A 21,393-nucleotide genomic window follows, 5' to 3' on the forward strand; every position below is an offset into this window, starting at 1 on the left:
ATTTGTTCAACAAACACTGTAGCTGCAATTTAACATGCATCTTGTGCTTAATCTTCTCAGGAAGAAACATAGTGATGGTGTGGCTTAGGATTTCAGCCTGATTCAGTTGTCAGTTCCATGCCATTGAGATGGTGGTGGAGCACCAGACATATACTACTTCCCACAGTGTTTTGTGTGAAAGGATGAGATCAGAATAAGAAGTAGTTGCAGACGAAACATGTAGTAAATTTATTGGAGTTATTAATGAGCTTCAAGTGGACATACTTTTATGGTTGTTCCTTCCTTTCCTTCTGAAGCATTTGCAGCCAGCATCCAAACAGTTGTGGTTTCTGGTGATAGATGTTCTTCATCCCTTCAACCAATTTCTTCTAATGGTTTGAGTGCATCTGATGTTAACTGGCCATCAAGCTTCCAGACTCTCTAGGGAGCTATTCTTGATCTCACATCTTCTCTCCTTCCTGCTGTTTTCATCTTCTTTCTTCTTGCATCCCTTCCTGAGGCTCGATGGGCAGGGATCATACTACAGTTTATCATGACTCTGAACCTTGTTTGGCTTTTTTGCTTTCATCCAGTTGATCACTTCTTGATTTCGTACTCCACTTTAACCTTCCTTTGAATATAGCTAGTAGCTCAGCTTTCCTCCCCGTCTTTCATTTTGTTTCTTTCTTTTCTTATGATGGGTTTCAGTGTCCCTGTTAAAATATAAAAGGAAGTGGGCCACTCAGTTCATCCAGCCATTTCAAAGTCTTGAAAGCAGTGAAGAGGGGCGAAGAGATTCAATTTCACTGCTAATATTGATAAACGTTTGTCAGTCTTTTGGCTACGTAAACATTATTCCTCTTACCAGACACTTCCCAATCGTTAGACTACTGAGGTTCTCCAAAGTTTCACTGATGAATGGAACACCAGTGACATCTTCAGAATTCATCTATCTCTGTATTTATTCAGCTCCCCTGTTTTGCTTTCATTTTGGGACAAAGGTTGATGTTTAATGTCTGCTTTGAACAACAGCTACAGATGCTGAATGGCTCAATTAAGAAGCACTGAAATTAGCGGATTTTTAACCTTATGACTTCTTGTTCTCCCTTATTTGAGGTCTCTGTACGTCAGTTTTAGTCCCATGACAAGGAACTGCACCTATCTCAATTTGTGGAGAAGAGACACCAATAAAAATGGCTGGCAGTCTCCCTTGTATACATTCCTTTATCACCACAAGTGCAACCTGAAATATGTGTTCAGGGGAATTTTGCTTGTTTTCTTTTTGTAGGCCCCTTCATTCATCTGAACATTGCTTTTGGTTTTTCCATTATTTCAGTGGCAGCTATAGCTGGTTTTCTCCTGTTTACAACATTGTTTTCCCATCCAAATGGGCTGACATTTGGAGCCGGGCTATCATTCTCCCAGAGAATCCAAACTGCCAAATTTCAAACAGTTTATACAAAGTGCCTTTTTTTTTAGAGGCAAAAGAATATTAAAACAAAGGCAAAAACAAAACAAAACCGTCCGTTTTCCAATATTGTTTTTCTTCTCACTTTTGTTTTATGCTTTAGCAAATGTACAAAGAGGTTCTCTCGGGCACAGCGTGATTCAGTTGGTTTCTTTCAAGATGGTTGAAACTGCGGAGCGCGTTCTGAGCTCCCTCTGACCCCCTACTCCTGATTCTTAGAAAAGGTTTCCGGCGCATGTATTTTTAATAGCCTTTTAAATTCCTTTCAATTTCTTATTATTCCGTTAAAGTTTTAAGATGGCTTTACTGTTGTTCTTTACGGTTTTCCTTTCTGGTTTGTTCTGCCCGGCTTTTTAACAGCCAACCCGTATCAAAATATTAATAATAAATTATATATAAATAATAAAGCAAAGCTGGATGCATTTCAACCCATTTTCCATCTTTTTTTTCTTTTTTTTTTTATGCAGCTGCTTTTGCGGCTCTCCTCTTCTGTGAACTGAAGCCCTAACTTTATCCAACATCATTCGATAAATTAAAGATTTGTTTTTCCTCCGGATAAAACTGTAGGAGCAGTTTAAAGTCGTATTATTGATTTATGTGCTTAAAATAGGTTATCTCACTTTTCGGTGCAAAAATATCCACATTTTTTTTTTTAAGGGTTGCTTTCAAAGCAATCAAAGCTGCAAAGAAGGGTTGTCTTGGGGCCTTAATCTGTGCTTTGCTTTTGTAAAGTTTAAGTGAAGTCCTCCCCCCACCCCGCTTAAAAGCAAGGCTGAGAAGCTGTCCCCCATCCCACCCAAATTGGCACAGATAAGAGAAGCCAATTACTTTATATTTCATTTATTTATTTATCAAATCCCCCAGAGGGGTGGCGTATACATCTAATAAATAAATAAATAAATAAGTGTGACTCTGGGAGGCACACAATGAAAATCCAGAACAGTAAAAACAATAAAAATATAAATATTCATATTAAAATTAAAATTAACAAATAACAATTCTATATAAAAAGACTATATACAATTCAGGATGATGGGGAGGGAGCAGTTTTAGGGAGACCGTTCCACTCATCACAGACAAGGCCCCATGTCCAGTTTCTACTTTTCCAACAATGCGAGCCCCCATCAGGCCCCCAGGCCCTCTGGCATAGAGCCACATTTTCATACTTTTTCGGAAGGCCGGGAGAGTGGGGGTAGCTCACACCTCCAATGATAAGCTGTTGCACAGGGCAGGGCCACGGCAGAAAAGGCCTTTACACTTTACAAATTGATTTCTAAAATCCCTCCCTCTTCCCGGAGCAATAATCTGTTGCAGCAAAGCATCAATGGGGGATTTGCAGCTGTACACACCTGTAAGTAAGGAGGAAGGCAGAATTAAAACATCTTTCATTCCAAGTGGCAAAGAATAAAAACTTATTGATTGATTGAGTGATTGATTGATTGATTTAATTAAATTTATAAGCCAGATGGCCTGGGGGCCTAATATTTATTAAATTTATCTGGCTTCGAAATAATAAAGGTGTAGGCCCTGCAATTTTATGGAGACTGTTCCACTAAGGAGTCATCACAGACAAGGCCCTATGTCCAGTTTCTACTTTTGTACCCTATGAAGATTGTGCAACACGATGCACAGGCTCTGATAATGTATATGTATGTATGTATGTATGTATGTATATGTATATGTATATGTATATGTATATGTATATGTATATGTATATGTATATGTATATGTATATGTATGTATGTATGTATAATCAGGCAGGTTTGAATGAAAACAGTATCTTTCAGGTTCCTTTGGCCAAGCTTTATAGGATTTAATAGCCAACTCTTTGAATAAAGCCTGTAGGAAAATTTGATTGAAACTTTAAAGAAAAAAAAAAATTCTGGTACTGATGTACCGTTTTCTCTGGGCTTAGCATCTGGCTGACCACATTTTGAATCAATAAAAGTTTCTGAAAAGTCTTTAAGGGCAGCCCCATTGCAGCCACGGTACCTGAAACTCTATTTGTAAGGGTCAGGAGAGAATCGCTTTGCAGAAAAGTCTTAACTTCTATGTGTCTTGCCTTTGGAAAGGATGGGAAAAATAACTGCCACGGGGTGGGTTTTTCGCTTGTGGCTCCTCTGAGGACCATGGAGATTAAGCCCCCCAGCCCGAAACTCCAGAGAAGAACTAAACAGCCCATTCCAGAAATAAGCAGATTTGCAGGCTAAATGGAAACCTGTTGATTCATTTTAGAAATCACCTGGGTGCTAACCACAGCCAGAAGACACTTGGGAGCTTCGCACTTGGAGAAGCACATTGAGTGCTATTATTTTAAAATTAAAACTGAATATGCAATAAAATTGAACTAAAATGTTTCTTATTCTTATGCAAAAGGCTATAACAGTTCATGGCTTCTGTTAAATATTTAATTTAATTTTGATTACCATGGAGTTTTGAATTTCAGGCAAAGGGACATGCTTACTATTATTATTACTATTATTATTATTATTATTAATTAATTAAATGCATTTGCTCCTTTGGAAATGAACATGTCTGTGTTTCAGGTATTTATTTATCATCTCCACCATAATTTAGTTTATACTTTTTGATGGTTTCCCCCCGACTTTTTATCTGTCTCCTTTTCTCTGATTCCACAAGATGCTCCATGAAAGAATTTTGCCTCTAGACATCGATATCTCTGTGCAACACAGCTGTTAGTCTTGAAGATATGATAGTTTCAGCTTTCATAGACATCATGACATGGAAATTTTAAATGCTGCTTTTTTAAAAAGGGCATAAACTGGCACCTCAAAGGAAATAATGTATTTTTGCATTTGTTCTTTCAGGAATGTTCTCGGTATTTTGTTCATTTGTTGGTTTCAGAGCATGTGAGATATTCAGCTTGTCCAAAGAGGCTAAGTCTCATACAAATCAAAACAAACTTATTATTATTCAAGACCTGCTTAGACTGTTTCAGACATGGAGAGTGATCGGTAAAGGGGAAGAGAAGTTTTCTAATGCCTCATTAGATGCTTCCATGGGGAGAACTTTGTCACCGTTCATTTGTGTATCCTCTTTTGCGATGGAGTGACCTGATTCAAATGCATGATCAAATGGAAGTTCCTGGTCTTCTAAGAGTTTAAAGGGCTAAGAGTTTAAAATATAATATTTCCATATAAACAGAAAATGGAAGTTGAGGATACATCATCTCTAGGTGATTAAACTCCAGTGTTTGCAACCAGGAGTGACTAACCCATGTTTTAAAAAACACGTATCTATTGCCCCAAGGCATTCTATGAAATTCTGTGTGTGACCTACCAGTTCACCAGAAACAGGCCTTATTGTAGAGTAGTAGAGGCCTCATTGAATTCTAGGATGCTGATTGATTTTATTTCCATTCTTGTCATATTTGTGTCATGTTTGATGCTCATCCCATATTTCCCTATTTTCTTGGCCCCTGCACATAACTGAGTGAAGAGAGAGATGAGAGATGTTGTAGTTATGAAGGTACTGAACTAGGAGTATATGTCTAGCAATCTCAATGGTATGCTAAACCAAAATCATTCCATGTTTATCTACTTAGATGAGTAGAACAAGCAACCGGTCCTTTTTTGAACCAGGTAAGGCTGGAAATTATTGGTTCTTGGGGAACCTGTGGTAATCAGTAGCTGGCTGATATACCTCTAAGCCACAGAGTGGTTAGCTTCGTTTTGGTTTAGTACGTTGCATGAACTCATCCACTGTGGTTTGTAAACCATACTTTATGGTTCTGAATATCTGTGGAGCTAGCCAACAGTGGACTCTGCAATACGCTATGGGTGCATGATGTTTGAACCCAGCCAGTAAAGACCATGCTCGATGATCCAGAGGTTGATTTAGTAAAAATTAGGAGCCTAAGTTTCAAGGATCCAAGAATAACGCATAGAGGGAATGCCAAGCACAAGTACTTTTGGAGATGTTTAGTCAAAACACACGTGAATGTGCAGCCATCTTGTTGAGTCCTGGCAAACTCAAGAAAAGAACAGCTTGGATTTCTGGAAAGATCTTTATTGCTAGTAAAGCAATGTACAGAATCTTGAAAGCTTGTCAAAGCAGTGCTCCCATTTAGCTTAGTGTAATTAAGGGAGAGTTTCTTTGTGGCTCTTTCTTACGTTTTTACAAGAAAGATCAAAACATGTTTAATGTTCCCTGGGCACCAGTCCTTTGAACCTGGATTTCCTTGGTCCCAGTCCAACCCCTTAACACCTATGCCCCATTGCTAAAATAGAGCTCATTGAAAGCTACAGGCAAACAATCCTTCTTAGCACAAAAATGGTGTAAAATGCAGTGTGTGCAATGTTGTGTCTACAAACATGCTATCATCTGTTGTCAGTCACAGCTTACGTTCTTCAACCACATGAGTGAACTGCAGCATAATCTATTTTCCTAACCCACATCCCACTGGTGAATACAAGCAATCGACTTTGAATGTGTGAACGTGATGTGATATTTGTACCCTTCAGGTCAGCAAAGGTGACTCTTTGGTGCAGCTGATAAAACTGGCAATAACTAAAACCCGCTTCTCAAACTAACAGTCATAGCAGCAGCAGCAGGAATTAGTAATAATATTATTATAATTGGTCGCACAGTCAGCCAGTTGTTTAGACTGGATTTGGCATTTTCATCCCCTGTCGAGTCCTTCCCAAGGACCTAGGATGGACAGAGGTTGTTTGATGGTGTTAAAGGATTATTGTCACAGGATGGAAGCTGTTCCAAGCAAAGCTGCCTTTTGCAATGGACTAATGGTGATTTTGTCAATGCTGATGGCCTTCAAGGGGTGCTCCAGATGTTTTGGGATTGCACCCAAGGTGCCTATGACTATTGGGGTTATCTTTGCTTTCTTTTGCCATAGTCGTCCTACTTCTATTTGCAAGTCTTTATATTTTGTGATTTTCTCCAGCTCTTTCTCTTCTCTTCTGATGTCTCCAGGTATTGCAATGTCCACCATCAAGACCTTTTTGTCTTTCTTAACAATAATGGTTAAGTCTGGGGTGTTGTGTGGCAGGTGCTTCTCTGTTTGAATTCTAAAGTCCCAGAGCACTTTCTTAATCTTATTCTTATTCTTTATATCCTAATACTAAGTCCCAGTATATAGTTTCTTTCCTTCCTTGTGTTCAGTCAGACATTTCAGTCAGAGTACTGCTTATATGGATGGTAGGGGGGAAAAACCCGAATGCTAGTTATGGCAGTGAAATGCTCCAATTTCTTCCTTTCTTTTTCTCTTTTTTAAGCTCCCCACCTATAGAGATGTAGCTAGAGATAGCTACATCCAATGGCAAGTCACCCGCTGTGCCTATACATATTCAGAGGACTATAACAGAGATTTGTGACAGCAGAACCCAGCAGCATGCCTTCCAAATGGCAAGAGAAGAAAAGAAATAAAAAGCATTATGATATATATAAGCATGCATGCATGCCAAAACCTGGTGTATCATATTTTCAGAATTATCCATGTATTGCAGATAGATCCCCTTTTATGATGATTTTATGCAAATGATTTTGTTTCGCTTGCATGCCTCGTGTGAATGGCAGGTGTCTTCCACACCCAGGTGTGTCTTCTGTGGGAGGGCAGTTCTTGGGCTGCAGTTTGAAAAGGTGGTCAGATCCTTCAACTTTGTGAGAGTTTAACAGTTGCAGGGGACAAGCTGGGGAAGGGAGAGCCCCTGCTCCTCACACCCAGAGGAAGCCATTTGATAAACAAGGGACAGATGGCAGAGAGTTTCAGGACCAAGAGTGGTCAAAGGTCTGGTGGCTCAGAATGGCCAGAAGAACAGGTTGATGATCTGAAACGGTGGGCTGACTTGCATAGCAGGCGGAGTTCCTGTGTGCTCTTGTGTGAAGAATTAGTTTGTGTGCACGGTTTCCTAATTCCCTGTAGTAAAGCTACTTATGTAACTTATTGTGTTGTGGGCCTGAGAGAGGAAGAATTTTATAGCCATTTCTGGCAAGAACCCTTGACAATGATGGGGGAATTTCACTGCAAGGAAGTACAGTATTTTGACTGTATGCAGTACCCAAAATTCAGGACATTGCAGGATGACTCTGTGGCAAAGCAGAAATCATTATTTTAACACTCTCTCTCTCTCTCTCTCTCTCTCTCTCTCTCTCTCTCTCTCACACACACACACACACACACACACACACACATATATTTACTGTCTTTATAGCCTACATTTTCTACTGAAAGCTCAAGGTGGTAGACATAAGGGTTTCCCCTCATCTTATCTCCGCAACCACAATCCTGTGAAGGAGATTAGCTTGAGAAACAGCAGCTAGCTCCAAATATCTCAGTGGGTTCTTCTACCTGAGTGGTGCCTGATCCACAACCCAATATTCATCAAAACACCCCATGGGTTCTTTAACATTGGCTGGTGTGGGTCTTCCGGGCTGTGTGGCCGTGGTCTTGAAGTTTTGTTTCCGAACGTTTCGCCAGCACCTGTGACCGGCATCTTCAGGTGCTGGCGAAACGGTAGGAAACAAAACTTCAAGACCACGGCCACACAGCCCGGAAGACCCACACCAGCCATCGTATGCCGGCCATGAAAGTCTTCGTTCTTTAACATTCTTTATATTTCTGAAAAAAGCCATGAGGTATATTTTCAGGTCAGTCAATCAATACTCTGTTTTCTATGTGTAACAAACAAACAAAAAATATCTCTGGAATTTTAACGGATGCTGTCCTAATCCAGTGAAACGCTAATATTATATTGCCTGCAAAAGTAAGTCTGTGGAGTCCTTGGTGCTCTCGGAGCTTGGCTGTTTGCTTGCAGACACTTGATTACCTGACTCGGTAACATCATCTTTCAAAGCTCTTTCAGGTCTTTCAAAACTCAGCCTCCTCCTTATATTCAGAAGAAACTCCCTCTATTTTAGCCTCATGGTTTTCTACTCTGTGAAACAGTATGCTGTGTAGCATCGCACTCACCCCAGCGGCTGCTGTGTGAATGGACCCATCTAATCCATTTGTAACAGGACCCATAAGTATCTCTGAAATTTTCAGTCTTTTCAATATTTGAGGTATCCGTTTGAGGACATTCTCATTTGTCCACGGTCTGTTTAAAAATGCGACTCATTTCCAATATTCTGGCATCACAAGGAGAATCTCGGGAAATGGCAGGAGTGAAATAAAATTGGTAAAACTGCACGGAAGAAAGGAAGGGAGGGAAATGCTATCGTTAGGAGAACCATGGAGTTTTTTGCAATGTTGTTCATTCAGGGATCAATCCATAAACTGCTTCCTGATTCTGAAACAGGAAATGTATAATGCTTTCAACCTAAATGATAGTCCTATCTTGCAACTGGAAAATAATCGCTTAATGAGGATTCGTAACTCGTGCTTAGACACCCACCAGGTGTATAAGCGTGGTATGATCAACGAGATCAAGATGGCAGCCATGACAGTGTGTTCAAAGCTCTGTGATCCACATTAAAAAACAGCTTCAATCACACTCTTGGGGTCACCATCTTGGACTTGTTTTTTAACCATTTCCTGTAGACACCCATGTGCGAGCACATAGACGTCTCAACTTTCCCTGGAAATCTGTTACCCCAGAAAAGGGCTATCTATTCCCCATCTGTGATGCTCGCAAACACTTCTGGACTCTTTCTGTTCTCCATTGAAACACTTGGTTTTTTGCAAAATTGAAATGCCATGAATTAGGAGGCTGCAAAATATGATTTAACATTCTGTGCACTGGGAGGAGGGGAGGGGGGAAAACTCTCCTTTCATTCTCTTTCTTGTAATGCTTTTTTGGAAAGCTTCCCTTTGATTTCAGCATGGAATAATCCGACCGTCCTGCTTACATCTTCAGGCTTCCTGAAACTCCCCTGGTCCCTAATGATGGATTCTATTATTTTATTTTCACTGTAGTACCTTTAAGTCTCTGGAGAATAATGTATCTTTCTGTAATGATCAGCTTGATGAAAAACCTTCCATTTTCAGAGTAGTGTTCCATTACTTTGGTACCTATGGTCTGATGTTTACATTCCTCTCATGTTCGCTTTGTCTGCAGTAGCCGCACAGACAAATAGACTAGTGTCCGATGCCATTATGGAATATGCACATACGGCCTATATGATCTCGGTTGGCTTGTAAATAAATCATGCTGAGAATGGAGAGATGCATCAGGCCTTTGGGGAGGCAGATAGCAACCTTCTTCCTCTACCCAGGCCCACAGCAATTTCAGGGTGGTGTTCCTTGTGTAATGTATCAGCATCCAGTGAAACAAATGAGATTGTGGTGGATGAAGATCAACCAAATTAATAAAATTAAACTGTAATTGCTGTCGAGCAATTGCAAGTTGTGTGATTCGGGAGCTAATTTGAATCTAAAATGATGTTAATTAAGTTCAGCAATTGCAATGCTTGGGGGTTTACAAAGGCAGGCAGCTCTGTTTTGCAAACAGGAGATAGACTTCCACAGGAAGGTCAACACCATACAAAGATGCCCTTCCCAATATAGAGATGTGCGTGCAGATAATTCTTTAATTTGGTTCAGAAAGTTGGGTGTCTCAATTTCTGCCATACGCAGTTGGGTATCCACAAGAAAGGTCTCCAAACTGGATTCTCATTCTTTCCGGCTCTGGGTTTGCATTTTAGTTCATTGTAGGTTTACTCCAAACTGCCTTCTTGGTGGGGCTTGCAAAAGAATAATAAAGGACAGAATTTAGAGGAACCTTGAAATGCCTTCCATTTCTTGCTAATTTACTGTGTATTTCTTGATTTGGGGGGCAAGATTTATCTTCTTCCTAATACAACAGACTGGGCAGAAGGTTTCATTCATTCATTCATTCATTCATTCATTCATTCATTCATTCATTCATTCCCTTGCTTGCTTGCTCACTCATTTATTTAAACGGTCTTCCTTTTTTATCTTGCCTTCCTGTGATTAGGGAGGCTGTTTTAATATGTTCTTGATGGTGGAGAAAGAAGTTATTACTACCTTCCTTAAAGAAACTAATTTTTGCATGCAAATTTACAGGCTGCTAGAGAATTTTCAGGACTTCATTGGCTGGTTATGGTTTTAGTGCCTTCAATAGGACATTCTCATTTGTGACAATGCTGGGTATTTCTGCAGCCAAATGTCAATATTGTAAATTGCGGTATGCTCATCAAGCCACACATTAATATCTTGGTCAGAATGCCCAAATGGAAGAACATCTCTCTCTGCCTTTCCATCTCATTCGTTGTCCCCTGCCATCCCCCTAAACTCTTTTTTTGGCCCACTCTTTCTCATCAGAGATAATTTGAAAAAGCCTTCAGATTATTTGATCGCTTAGACACAAGATCAAACAGAACCAGAACAGGAGGCCGTAAATTGGGTTGAGCAAACTAGCTGGAATTAAATAAATAAGACCAACATCTGAGACAAAATCTATCTGTATTTCAGAAGCTGTCAGAATGAAAAATGAGGCTGCAAGTTTGGCCTTTAAAAAAATTAATTTATTTTAAAGGACTACATACACACACATTTCTGGGAAAGGAGGGCTGACTTATCTTCAAGGACAAAGGTGCAAGGCCAGACTCTTATTGTTTTCCCTGGATCTTGAATGTCACTTTTCTGATGCCTTTATATCTGAAAAGAATGGCAAAGGTGTACTTGTCATTCTCTTAAACTTAATAAATCCCCAAGAGTTTTCAATTAGTATTAATAAGCCTGCCATGAAGTATACAAGCCACGTTTTTAAGATATCATATTCTCTAAGTGCCTTCCTTGTCATTTCTAAATAATAATAATAATAATAATAATAATAATAATAATAAAGACTCAGGATATTCAAAGTTGGTTTGAGGAAGAAGCTATTCTTTCAACAGGAAACTAATCTGGTGATCATGTAATGATTGTACTTCTTATTTCAGGATTGAGATAAGCCAATAACTTTCACCTTTTCCCTGACAAAATTCTAAGGTCTTACTGGTTTTAATGAAATCAGGTAGAATTTAATAAAAGTCTTACTTTGAGTAGTATTGTGTTCAATTCTGGGCATCACTTAAGAAGGATTCAGAGAAATTGGAACAGATTTAGAAAATAGCAATAAGAAGAGCAATGAAACTAAGTCCTATGAAGTCCACCTGGCCCCAGATTTGATTGTATTGAGAGGTAGAATCACAATGTTTCCTAAACTTAAACAAAATATTAAATCAGTTTATTGGATTTGCACTTTGGTAAAAGCAGTTGTTCTGAAACAAGAAATGTTCATTATTGTTGTCTGCTTGTACCAAGCATCATTTAGAAGAGGCATTTCCTCTTCTTCTAAAAATCTACAGTTTCAAAGTGGTGGAACAAACTGGACATTCAGATAAGCTTATTCTCCAAGATCTTGTTCTATTTCTAGTAAATTTGAATGGTGGAGGGGAAAAAAATAAGTTGTCTATAAAAAACAGAATCTTTGTAATTCAGGTAACTGAACCATGTGTCATATTACATGAGAAGACACACCATTTTCCAGAGAACAGAAAAGGTCATCTGACCTGGAGACCTCATGACATATATGAACTTACCACATAGATCATAGAGTTCCAGGAGGTAAGGTCCAAGAGAACAGATAAAAATCACATGAAAGGATTTTTTGTCTAAAGATTAGACAAAAAATCCTTTCCTCAGGGTACAGGTTTTTCAAACTGCCTTGGAAGCTGAAGAGACCTTTTTCCGAACAGATTTTTTTTTTAACAGAAAGCTGAAGGTAGGCTTTTGAGACCTATTTCAGTTCCACAGTTTGGTCATTCTTCATCACAATTGGCATCTGCTTCAAAGTTGCATCTCCTGTTCTCTGGGAAATAAATAACATCTTTTCTAGGATGAATCCCAGGAAGGAAGGGAGGAAGGGAGGAAAGGAGGAAGGGAGGGAAGGAGGAAGGAGGGAGGAAAGAAATGCTAAGAGTGAATGAGGGAAGGAAGGAAGGAAGGAAGGAAGGAAGGAAGGAAGGAAGGAAGGAAGGAAGGAAGGAAGGAAGGAAGGAAGGAAGATGTGGATTGATCTGATTATGTGGATTGATCTGATTCTGGTAATTGAAAATGGAGTTCTCTGTCTTGCCTCTGGTCAGGGCAGTGCCAGTCAATCCTCCAGTGCCATCAGTCCTTTCATGGAGTGACTCTACATCTCTAACTGCACATCCTTATACAAAATATGTAACGTCTTCCATTTTATTTGTGTTCAACTAGACCTCTCCTTATTTAATCCAGATTACCAAAATCCTAAGAAATATGATGAGAAAGACTTCCGACTTCCAAGGTAATAAAATTGGGAGAAAGGAGAGAGAATCACAGTGGAGACAGGATAGAAACATTTGGTAAAAATGTAGGCCCAAACTACTTGGGATCTGACTTCCATCAAGGATTGATGCTGTCTCCCCAGAAGGTGGCTTGGAATAAATCAAACTATTGACATATCAACCTGAATATCAATATTGGCTTTGTTGCATTTATACCTCTTTCTCTGAGAGCAAAAAGTAGGAAGTCCCACACTCCATTTCCAAGTGTACCCTCAAAACAATACTGTGAGATAGGATAAGCGAAGAGATCATCCCCCAGTGAGCTTCAGGGCTGAATAGGCATTTCCAACCTGGATCCCCCCAATCACTTTAAAGCCATTACGTCTCCCTGTTTTTACCAATGTTACCTAGTCTAACTGGCTATCACACTCTCGGAGCTCCAGAAGAAGACATTTCACCTTTTCTGCTATCTGCTCTTTTAAATGCCAGAGGCTGAGCTATGCAAAGCATAGATGCAACCCCCAGTTCCTCCTTCCCTGTGAGAACCCTGCTGTTCTCCTATCACCCTATTTGGGTCATGCAAAGCTGTTCCCAATGATCCACAGATTTCCTTCTACCACCGGCCCAGCCTTTCACCACAGCCATAGGCCAAAAAAGGTTTAAGCTTCTGGCCACATTCTCTGTCAAAAGTTTCTGCTCCTCTCTCAGAGGGTGAAAAGGAATTCATACTGGAGCATACTGGCTTTCATTTCCTGGACTGATGTTGCGGTTGCTATGAAATGATAAGCCAAGCCAGAGGACGGAAGATTGCATCCAGGAATTCGCCATCTGCTTCTCCTAAACAGATCAGCTGCCCTTGACATTTTACAGAAGGGATTTCTTTGTGTTGTTCATCTTAAAAGCTTCACTGCCTTTGAAATTTAAATACAGCAATGCTTTATAACCAGTACTTCCCACTGTATTATTTGTTAGTTCCTTGACCAATGAGGCAGATAATCCAAGGCCATTAAGCTTTCCATATGAAGAATTAAAATATACTTACAAGGCCAGGAACGCTAGAGCTCATGTTTTGTTTCCTCAAGAATCCACGGTGACCCCTTCTACTCCATCCGTTTGGTACTGACATAAGTTGAAGGACTTCTTTATAGATCCGCCATGCATCGCTCACCCATGCTGATATTTACTTTGACTTAAACTTTTGCCTCAGAGTACAATGTTATGTATGACAAAGGGTGCTGGAGGATTTTTATCCATCCTTTTTTAAAAAATGAACTGCTTTAATCTCACTCCCAAAATTATGCCTTGGATTGCAATACAGTCATCCTTTGGTTTTAATTCTTTGCCAGGTATGATTGGCTTTAAAAAATGCATATTTTAGAGTTACAAGCCACACCACATGCTCAGCCAAGTTAGTGGAAGACCTAGCTGCTGCATTTGAAGTCCATGTTAAGATTGGATAAGATAAAGCGTGGTTCGTTTTTGCAACCCAGTTTACAGCTGCAAATGAATCAATTCAACAATCATGTTAAGTGCGGCATGGGACCCCAGCCACTATTTTAGAATAAACAGCATCAAAAATGCATATTTTAGGGAGAAATGTGCACCAAAGCGTGTAATTTATAACGAGAATATATTGAGAAGACTGCAGTTTTTCATATGCTTTATAACTGAAAATTGATGGATAAATGGGATGGAAACAGACTTCAGAATGAATAAATATATGCAATAATAGTAAAGACTACTAATTGACCAATTTCTCCATTCCTATTAAGGTTGTTGTGTTCCCCATTTTTATGAGCAAATCAGCCATCATTCTGTCTCGCTTACTCATAATAGGGAACGTGGAACATTCTGCTAGCAAAAGATATTTTCAAATGTATAGAATTCTTGGCTTGTTTGCTAAGCTAAGTTCTAAGGCAACACGTTCAGGAGCAAACTGGCCCAGTGACATACAGATGACAAAATGTATGATAATATGAACTTTGGCGAAAACGAGTGGACATTAATGGAGAACAAATACTGTGCATTATGGACCCCAGATGTTTTGTGATAGTGGTAAATTTCAGCCTCCTTTGGTGATTCCCGTGCAACTCCAGGCAGATGGTTTATCTTATCTGCATGCCAATTAACTCATCAATTAATCTGTTAAATGGGTATAATCACATTTATCTGTGCTGCACGATGTTGCCCAGTTCAATTAATTAATCTTCTCAACAGGCTTTGGGATCAGAAGATGAAAGCACAGGATAACAAAAAATAATTAATAATATTAATAAGCCAAAGATCCATATCAAGACACACAGCAACATATTTTTAGCTTCTAATTGCTGCTGAATTCTGGAGCAGATGGTGCTTCAAAAGTCATTACTGTGGCATATTAGGAAAGAGTCTATAACTCAGGTTGGTGAAACCATGACTTCTAAGTGTCAAGGTAGTCTCTTGGTAATTGAAGAAGTTAATAAATGTGGATTTTTTTAAAAAATACAATTTTTAAAGGATACTTAAAGCACCATTTTTTATATAGCAGGGATCTTCTAGTTCATTTTTCACAGGATTTTTCATTTGATGTTGATTCCTCTCCAAGCGTGTGAGTTGTCCTCCTTTGATAATGTCTCTGAAAAGTCATAGGGTAATATACTGGCTGGATTTAGATTGTTTTAACCTTGTTTTATTAAAGAAGGTATGATAACTGGGTTCATACATAATACTAAGCCAAAACCAAAATCACACGAAAATCAGAAAACATAGGTGTTATAGCTGGTATGATATGCAAACCAATCATTGTGATTCGTCTTTGGCAAGTCGTCAAACATCCAAGACATTGCTTGGACCAGTAACAAATGGGTGGTGAATGTCCACATCTCTTGTGTGTGAACCAGGTGTGAAAACAAAAACAGTCATAGCTCAGTTGTGGCACATGAAATGTTTCTTTCGGGGGCAGTCCAGAACATCTCCAAGATCTTAACTTACCAAACCTGAGAAAAAAAACTTGCAGGATAGAGTTCTTTATATCAACATTTGATGGGCATTTCTTTTCTAATGTGTTACTTTAGTGGAGTTCAGTTCAGAAAGTATGAATGAGTGCAAGAAAGTTGGTGAGAAGATATGACCTTCTATTGTAGATTCTTCATTTATTTATTTTGGGGTAGCCTTCTGAATTTTCTGTTGCCTTCTTCAAAATAAAGAAGAAGAAAAAGAATGCCTTTGATGCTGATTTAGTCTGTACACTATTGTCCTATTTAATAAGTTAATATGTATCTGTGAGAAATGTTACATGCCGTCTTTTCAGTAATTATGTTCTCATATTGATAAGCAGGATTGAACTGACTGATTAAACATTTCATGAAAGCAATAATTTTCAGTGGTTCTTGTGCTGTATTTAGTAAACTGATTATTTTACCTCATGCCTTCCAGTCCCTTTTTCTTTTGAGTTCAAGTTTAGAAAGTGAACTCAGCAATTATGTTCACACCAGAGGTTTGCTTTACTTGAAATGACCTAAATGGAGGGCCTCCGAGCATCTCCAGAATAGAAATCTGGGTTAAACAGGTTTCTCATTTTTAACTACTATTCAAAAATGGGATTTGTAAACAAATTACAGTCGCGCACAGTTCTTTTTGGGGAATTAAAAAAGAATTATGGCTGAAATATATTTCCCGTATTTCTTATTGCACAGTTTAAAATAAAAGCGATATCCTAATGATGAATAATCAATATTAATTGTATTTAAATCACATTAGAGGGGGAAAAAATAGCCCAGGTGTTAGAAATGTTTTTCTTGCAAGGTATTTCAAAGATTCCAACTAAGCCCCAAACTTTCTCTTTTCAACCAGATGCATGACCCTCACTCATTTTGGAGAAGAAACAATGTTGCACTGTATGAATGCCAAGTTATATCTATTTTTAAAAAGCCACACGCAAACTTAACCTGAAATCAGTCATTTCTTGAACTCCAATGAATGTGTCTTACAAAGGTCAGATGGAAAGTACTTGAAATACTAACTTGCATTTTGAATCAGACTTATTTCTTTTCAATTCTGGGTGTAGAACAAAACGTGGGGCATGTTCTCAACAATCAAATTCGGTAACAGGAAACACCATTTGGTTAGTTGATGTAGAAAGCAAGTTGCTAGAGTAGATGTCTGTCTGGGTGTCTGTCTGTCTGTCTGTCTGTCTGTCTGTCATCTGGTCCAGCAGGGTGGTTGTTATATTCTGTCTGTCTGTTCCTTAACTTGAAGCACATTCATATAGGTTACTTCTAACATACTCTGAGCATGCAGAAATCACAATATAATTTTATATATTAAATTTATATTCTGCTTTCCCTCCAGAAACTTACAGGAACTTTCATGGGATCTCCATTTTATCCCCACAGCAAAAGTCTTTGAGGTGGGTTGGGTTGACAGAAATGGATTGCTCCAAAGTCACCCAGTGAGTTTCCACAGTTGAGGATGAACTGAACCTATGAATTCCCTAGTCGTAGTTGAACTCACGATTCTCACTGGCTAAGAATTGTACATCTTGTCATGGATTTATAGCTGAAGATCACCATGTAGTTTTCTTTCTCATTAGTGTAATTGTTGAGTGTGTGTGACATTTGTGTTGGTTAAGATTGAGAATATGTCGCAATCACAGAGTGCCATTTGGGCTTTACTTCCAAAGAGCACAGAGCAACCAGCGACAGATTGGCTGTTAAGGGACAACACTAAATCAAAGTGCTTCTTTGAGCTATCACTTTGGAGCTGTAGAAAATTGTTCTCTCAAGTTGGGAATTTAAATTGAATAAATTTAATATAAGGCTAAATATATATTAAGGGAAGCTGGATTGGAAGAAGATGAGCACGGTTTTAAAATTGGAGGAAGAAACATCATTACCTGTGCTATGCTGATGACACTCGCTGACAGCCGAAAATGCAGAGGATTTGCAAGCTGTAATAATAATAATCAAGGGGTTCAGTGAAAAAATGGGACCAAGATTTAATATAAACAAGGCCATACTAATGACAACAGGTACAACAACCAGCCTTAGAATTAACAATGACGATACTGAAGTGGTGGATAACTTTAGGATCGTCCATCAACAATAAAGGAATAACCAGTCAAGAAATACACTGCAGACAAGCACTTGGTAGAGCAGCCATGAAGGCCTTGGAAAAGATATTCAGTTCCTGGAATGTGTCTATACCTACAAAAGATCAGAATTGTACAAACCATGGCATTCCCTGTGACACTCTGTGGAAGTGAAAGTTGGACTTTGAAGAGGCAGGATAGGAAGAGTATTAATGCTTTTGAACACTGATGTTAGAGAAGACTGCTGAGAAGACCATGAGCAGCCAAGAAAAACAACCAATGGATCATCAAAGAAATCAAAACAGAGTTCTCACTCAAGGCACCAATGACCAGGCTCAGATGATCCTATTTCAGACACATTATGCAAAGTCTTAGCTCTCTGGAGAAAGCTCTAATGCTGGGAAAGGTGGAAGGAAAGAAAAGAAGAGGAGGACCCACAGCAAGGTGGATTCATTGCCAACAAATGAAAGCAAATGATTAAAGCGTGGAAAATTCCATGAATGCTCCCATCAATAAAAGACCATTAGTATAAAAGTGGTGTCTTTATTCCCACTAACCCCATGATTTTCTAAGTATGCATGTGTATATACATACATCAAGGGTGTAATTGAAAATCCATTTTATGTGATCCTTCATCTGATTTGGAATTAGATCAATTTATGTTCCCAGGGAATGACCCACCAAATACATAAATGCATCCACTAGAATTATATTTCGTCTATAGGCAAAGATGATATCATTTACTGATTCATTACAGGCTCAGAAGGGTGCTTGATTTTAAAAAGCTACCTGAAATTATTACTGTCAGTTGAACAGTAAACTAAGATTAGCTTTAAAAAATAAAAGGAGATGAAACATGAAGAAATAACAGAAGCACTGATTGCAACCTTAGATGGCTTGGTTTGCTCAGAATATGTGATTCAGAACTGTAAATACAATGGATGCTTCAAAGAGAATCTCAGGCTGTGGAGCGCAATGCTGCATTTTTTCCCCTTATTATTTAGTTACTTATCTCTCTTAATTATATTCGTATTCTGGAGGATGGGATTCAAGTTGATAAATGTGTAGATTATGCATCGGATTCAGGGGAATCCTGAATTAAATCCGAGTGATGTAAGATTTGCCCAGTGTCGCAATGCAAATCAAGTCCTTCCAAAGATCTGCTAGCAGTTTGGTGGCAAATAGCTTTCACAAAAAATGGCAACCCCTCTCCCCATATTCATTTGCCTGTTCTTTCCGTGCCCTCTTTCTTGTGGAAACCCTCCAGCCAATGCACAGAACAACCTAGTGCTTTTGTGCAATTGCCAAAATTGAATCTGCCCATCCTGTGAAAATCTGTCCACCTCAAGAAGGCCTGTTAAGACTCTCTTCTGTCTCTGAAGTGAGGAGGACCTGGGTGAGATAACAAGCCTTCTCTGTGGTGACTCCACACTTTGGAACTCTGTTTGCCCACAGAGAACAGCTCCCTCCCTCATGGTGTTTAGAAGTTCTTCAAAAATAGTTTTATTTCACCAGTTCTTCAACCTTAACTAAGCTTTACTGGTGTTCACCTTAAATGGAGGACTGTTTTATGATTGCGGATTTATTGTTAGCACTGTACATATTATCTGGATTTATCATTGCATCTATCATTTTAGCTTGTGGTACTCCACCCAGAGTCCTTGGAGTTGGACAGGCCCTAAAAACTGTACAAAGCAACAAATAAACAAAGAATAACACCATAGTGGGGGAGGGGGATCATTGTTAAACACCAGAAACAATTTTAAAGGCAGTTTATAGAAATGGTGTCTTCAAACCCTTCCAGAAAGAGGGGATGGTGGCCAATCATAGTTTGGGGCAGGGGTTCCATCATTTTGGAGCAACACCAGGACTTTTTGCTATTGGTCTGACACATTGTTCTCTGAAAGGGGGTGGGGGAGTCTTCCCCTAGGGATCTTTTTAAAAAGCTAGAAAGATGGTCTCTTAGACTCCTTGGATCTTAGCCAGATTTCCCAATCCTTGGCTGCCACAGGGGTGTATGGAAGTGAACTCCCAGCACTCTTAAAACAAGCTGGCTGGAGAACTCTGGAAACCATCTGTAGATCCATTCGTAGACTGTTGAGATTCTTTTAGCAGGATGCCCTGAAGTATGTAGGACCTTAAAGGCTTTGCAGATATTCCACCAAAGTGCTTCCTTCTAACCTCCTCCTCCCCCTTCCCCCCTCTTAATGTTTAGAGTAGCACAAGATAAGAAAACTTACAATGGTGACTTCAGTCAGCATGGAAAAGAAAACACCTTGAAGTTATCCTGCCCTGTGCCATTAATCTTTAAGGATAGAAAGATCTGACCAAAAATGTAAAAGTGGAATTGCAGAATGTTTTACAGCTTACAGCACTAATTTTCAAAATAACCTCTGTGATTTTATCCTCTGAAGATGGGAGTGCCAGGAAATTTCAGTAATTGCGTTTTCTGGGCATTCTGACCACCGATGCTAATTTGCAAACCAAATTAGGCATGGAGCAATACATTTTCTACCTCAACCTTTATAACACTACTTCCTTGTGAGCCTGTAAAAAAGTTTTCCCCCTGAAGGAGAAGAAATCTGAGTGTTCCTCATCTCTAAACATTTTTGCATGCATTCATGTATTTTTAACTACTGTTTTGATTCTTCAGTCTGGCACATGAAAGTTATTCTGCAACACGGTGCATTTTACTAAGTAAGGTAGGACTGAAGAGCCAGCCAAATGTGAGGAATAATGGGAGTTGTAGTACAGCAAAAGCTGAAGGTCTGTGGGTTCTTCACTTGAGACCTAACAGGAAACATTGTTCTAATAAATTATAAATATTTCAGGCAAGGGGGGGGAAAACCCTCTTAATTTGCTCCTTTGTATCAAGAGATTGTCCTTTACATCATATTCTTACATCAATATGCCCTGATTCACAGACAGCAAAGGGATTTGGGGAAAATATCCAGATGTTTTGGTTGCAATTGTTGTTGTCTGTTTTTAAGTCTTGAACAATTCCACTGCTGTATTTTAAATATTATTTATGACCATATTGAAACTGACTGGAATTCTTTGCAGACTTAGGAGAGGAATTACATGCCTATATAGTATGGGAAACAGCCAAGGCTGAGAGATTACTGATTTCCGTGATAAATATCCACAATTTGCCATGGGGATAGAGTGGTTACATTTGTTAAATAAAGTTGGGCAAGGTGTTTGGATCCCGAGGAACTGTTCCAAGTGAAACTGGCTTATGGTGACCTGTTTATATACTCTGCCTATTTCTCAAAAACAGAATCAGGACCCAAGTTTCAATTGCCTTATTCAAATGTGTTCCCATCTGAAATATGATATGTACAGAATCCTACCGAGGAAGCTTCAGAGAAGTCCTTTAGTGAAGCTGTACTGGGACAAACGCTGGAACAGTGTTCTCCTTTCTATACTAGATGTCTCACAGAACCATGAGGACAGATGTGGTCCACAGGTACAAGGGGAAACCCAAAAGCTACTCAAGCTTCTGTGCTTTCTCTCTCTTCTCTTCCTGGTGGACCTTAATTCTCCATTAGCCAAACCCACTCTTCAAATCTGTGATAGGCATAATCAACCCAGCTATTGAGGTATCAATGTTTTAATGTGGAGTGCTGTGGAGCTATTACAACCC

General features: G+C 39.1%; 1 protein-coding gene across 1 annotated transcript in view; it reads left to right on the forward strand.

Annotated features, from left to right (window-relative positions):
* CDH13 (cadherin 13) overlaps positions 1 to 21,393 on the forward strand; it is a 465,553-nt gene that overhangs the window by 356,858 nt on the left and 87,302 nt on the right. The gene's annotated exons all lie outside the window — the stretch shown is intronic.

The sequence above is a fragment of the Python bivittatus genome, unplaced genomic scaffold, assembly GCF_059951505.1.
Source record: "Python bivittatus isolate LINGU-HERP-01145 unplaced genomic scaffold, Pbiv_v1 ctg000190_np1212, whole genome shotgun sequence".
Taxonomy (NCBI): Eukaryota; Metazoa; Chordata; class Lepidosauria; order Squamata; family Pythonidae; genus Python; species Python bivittatus.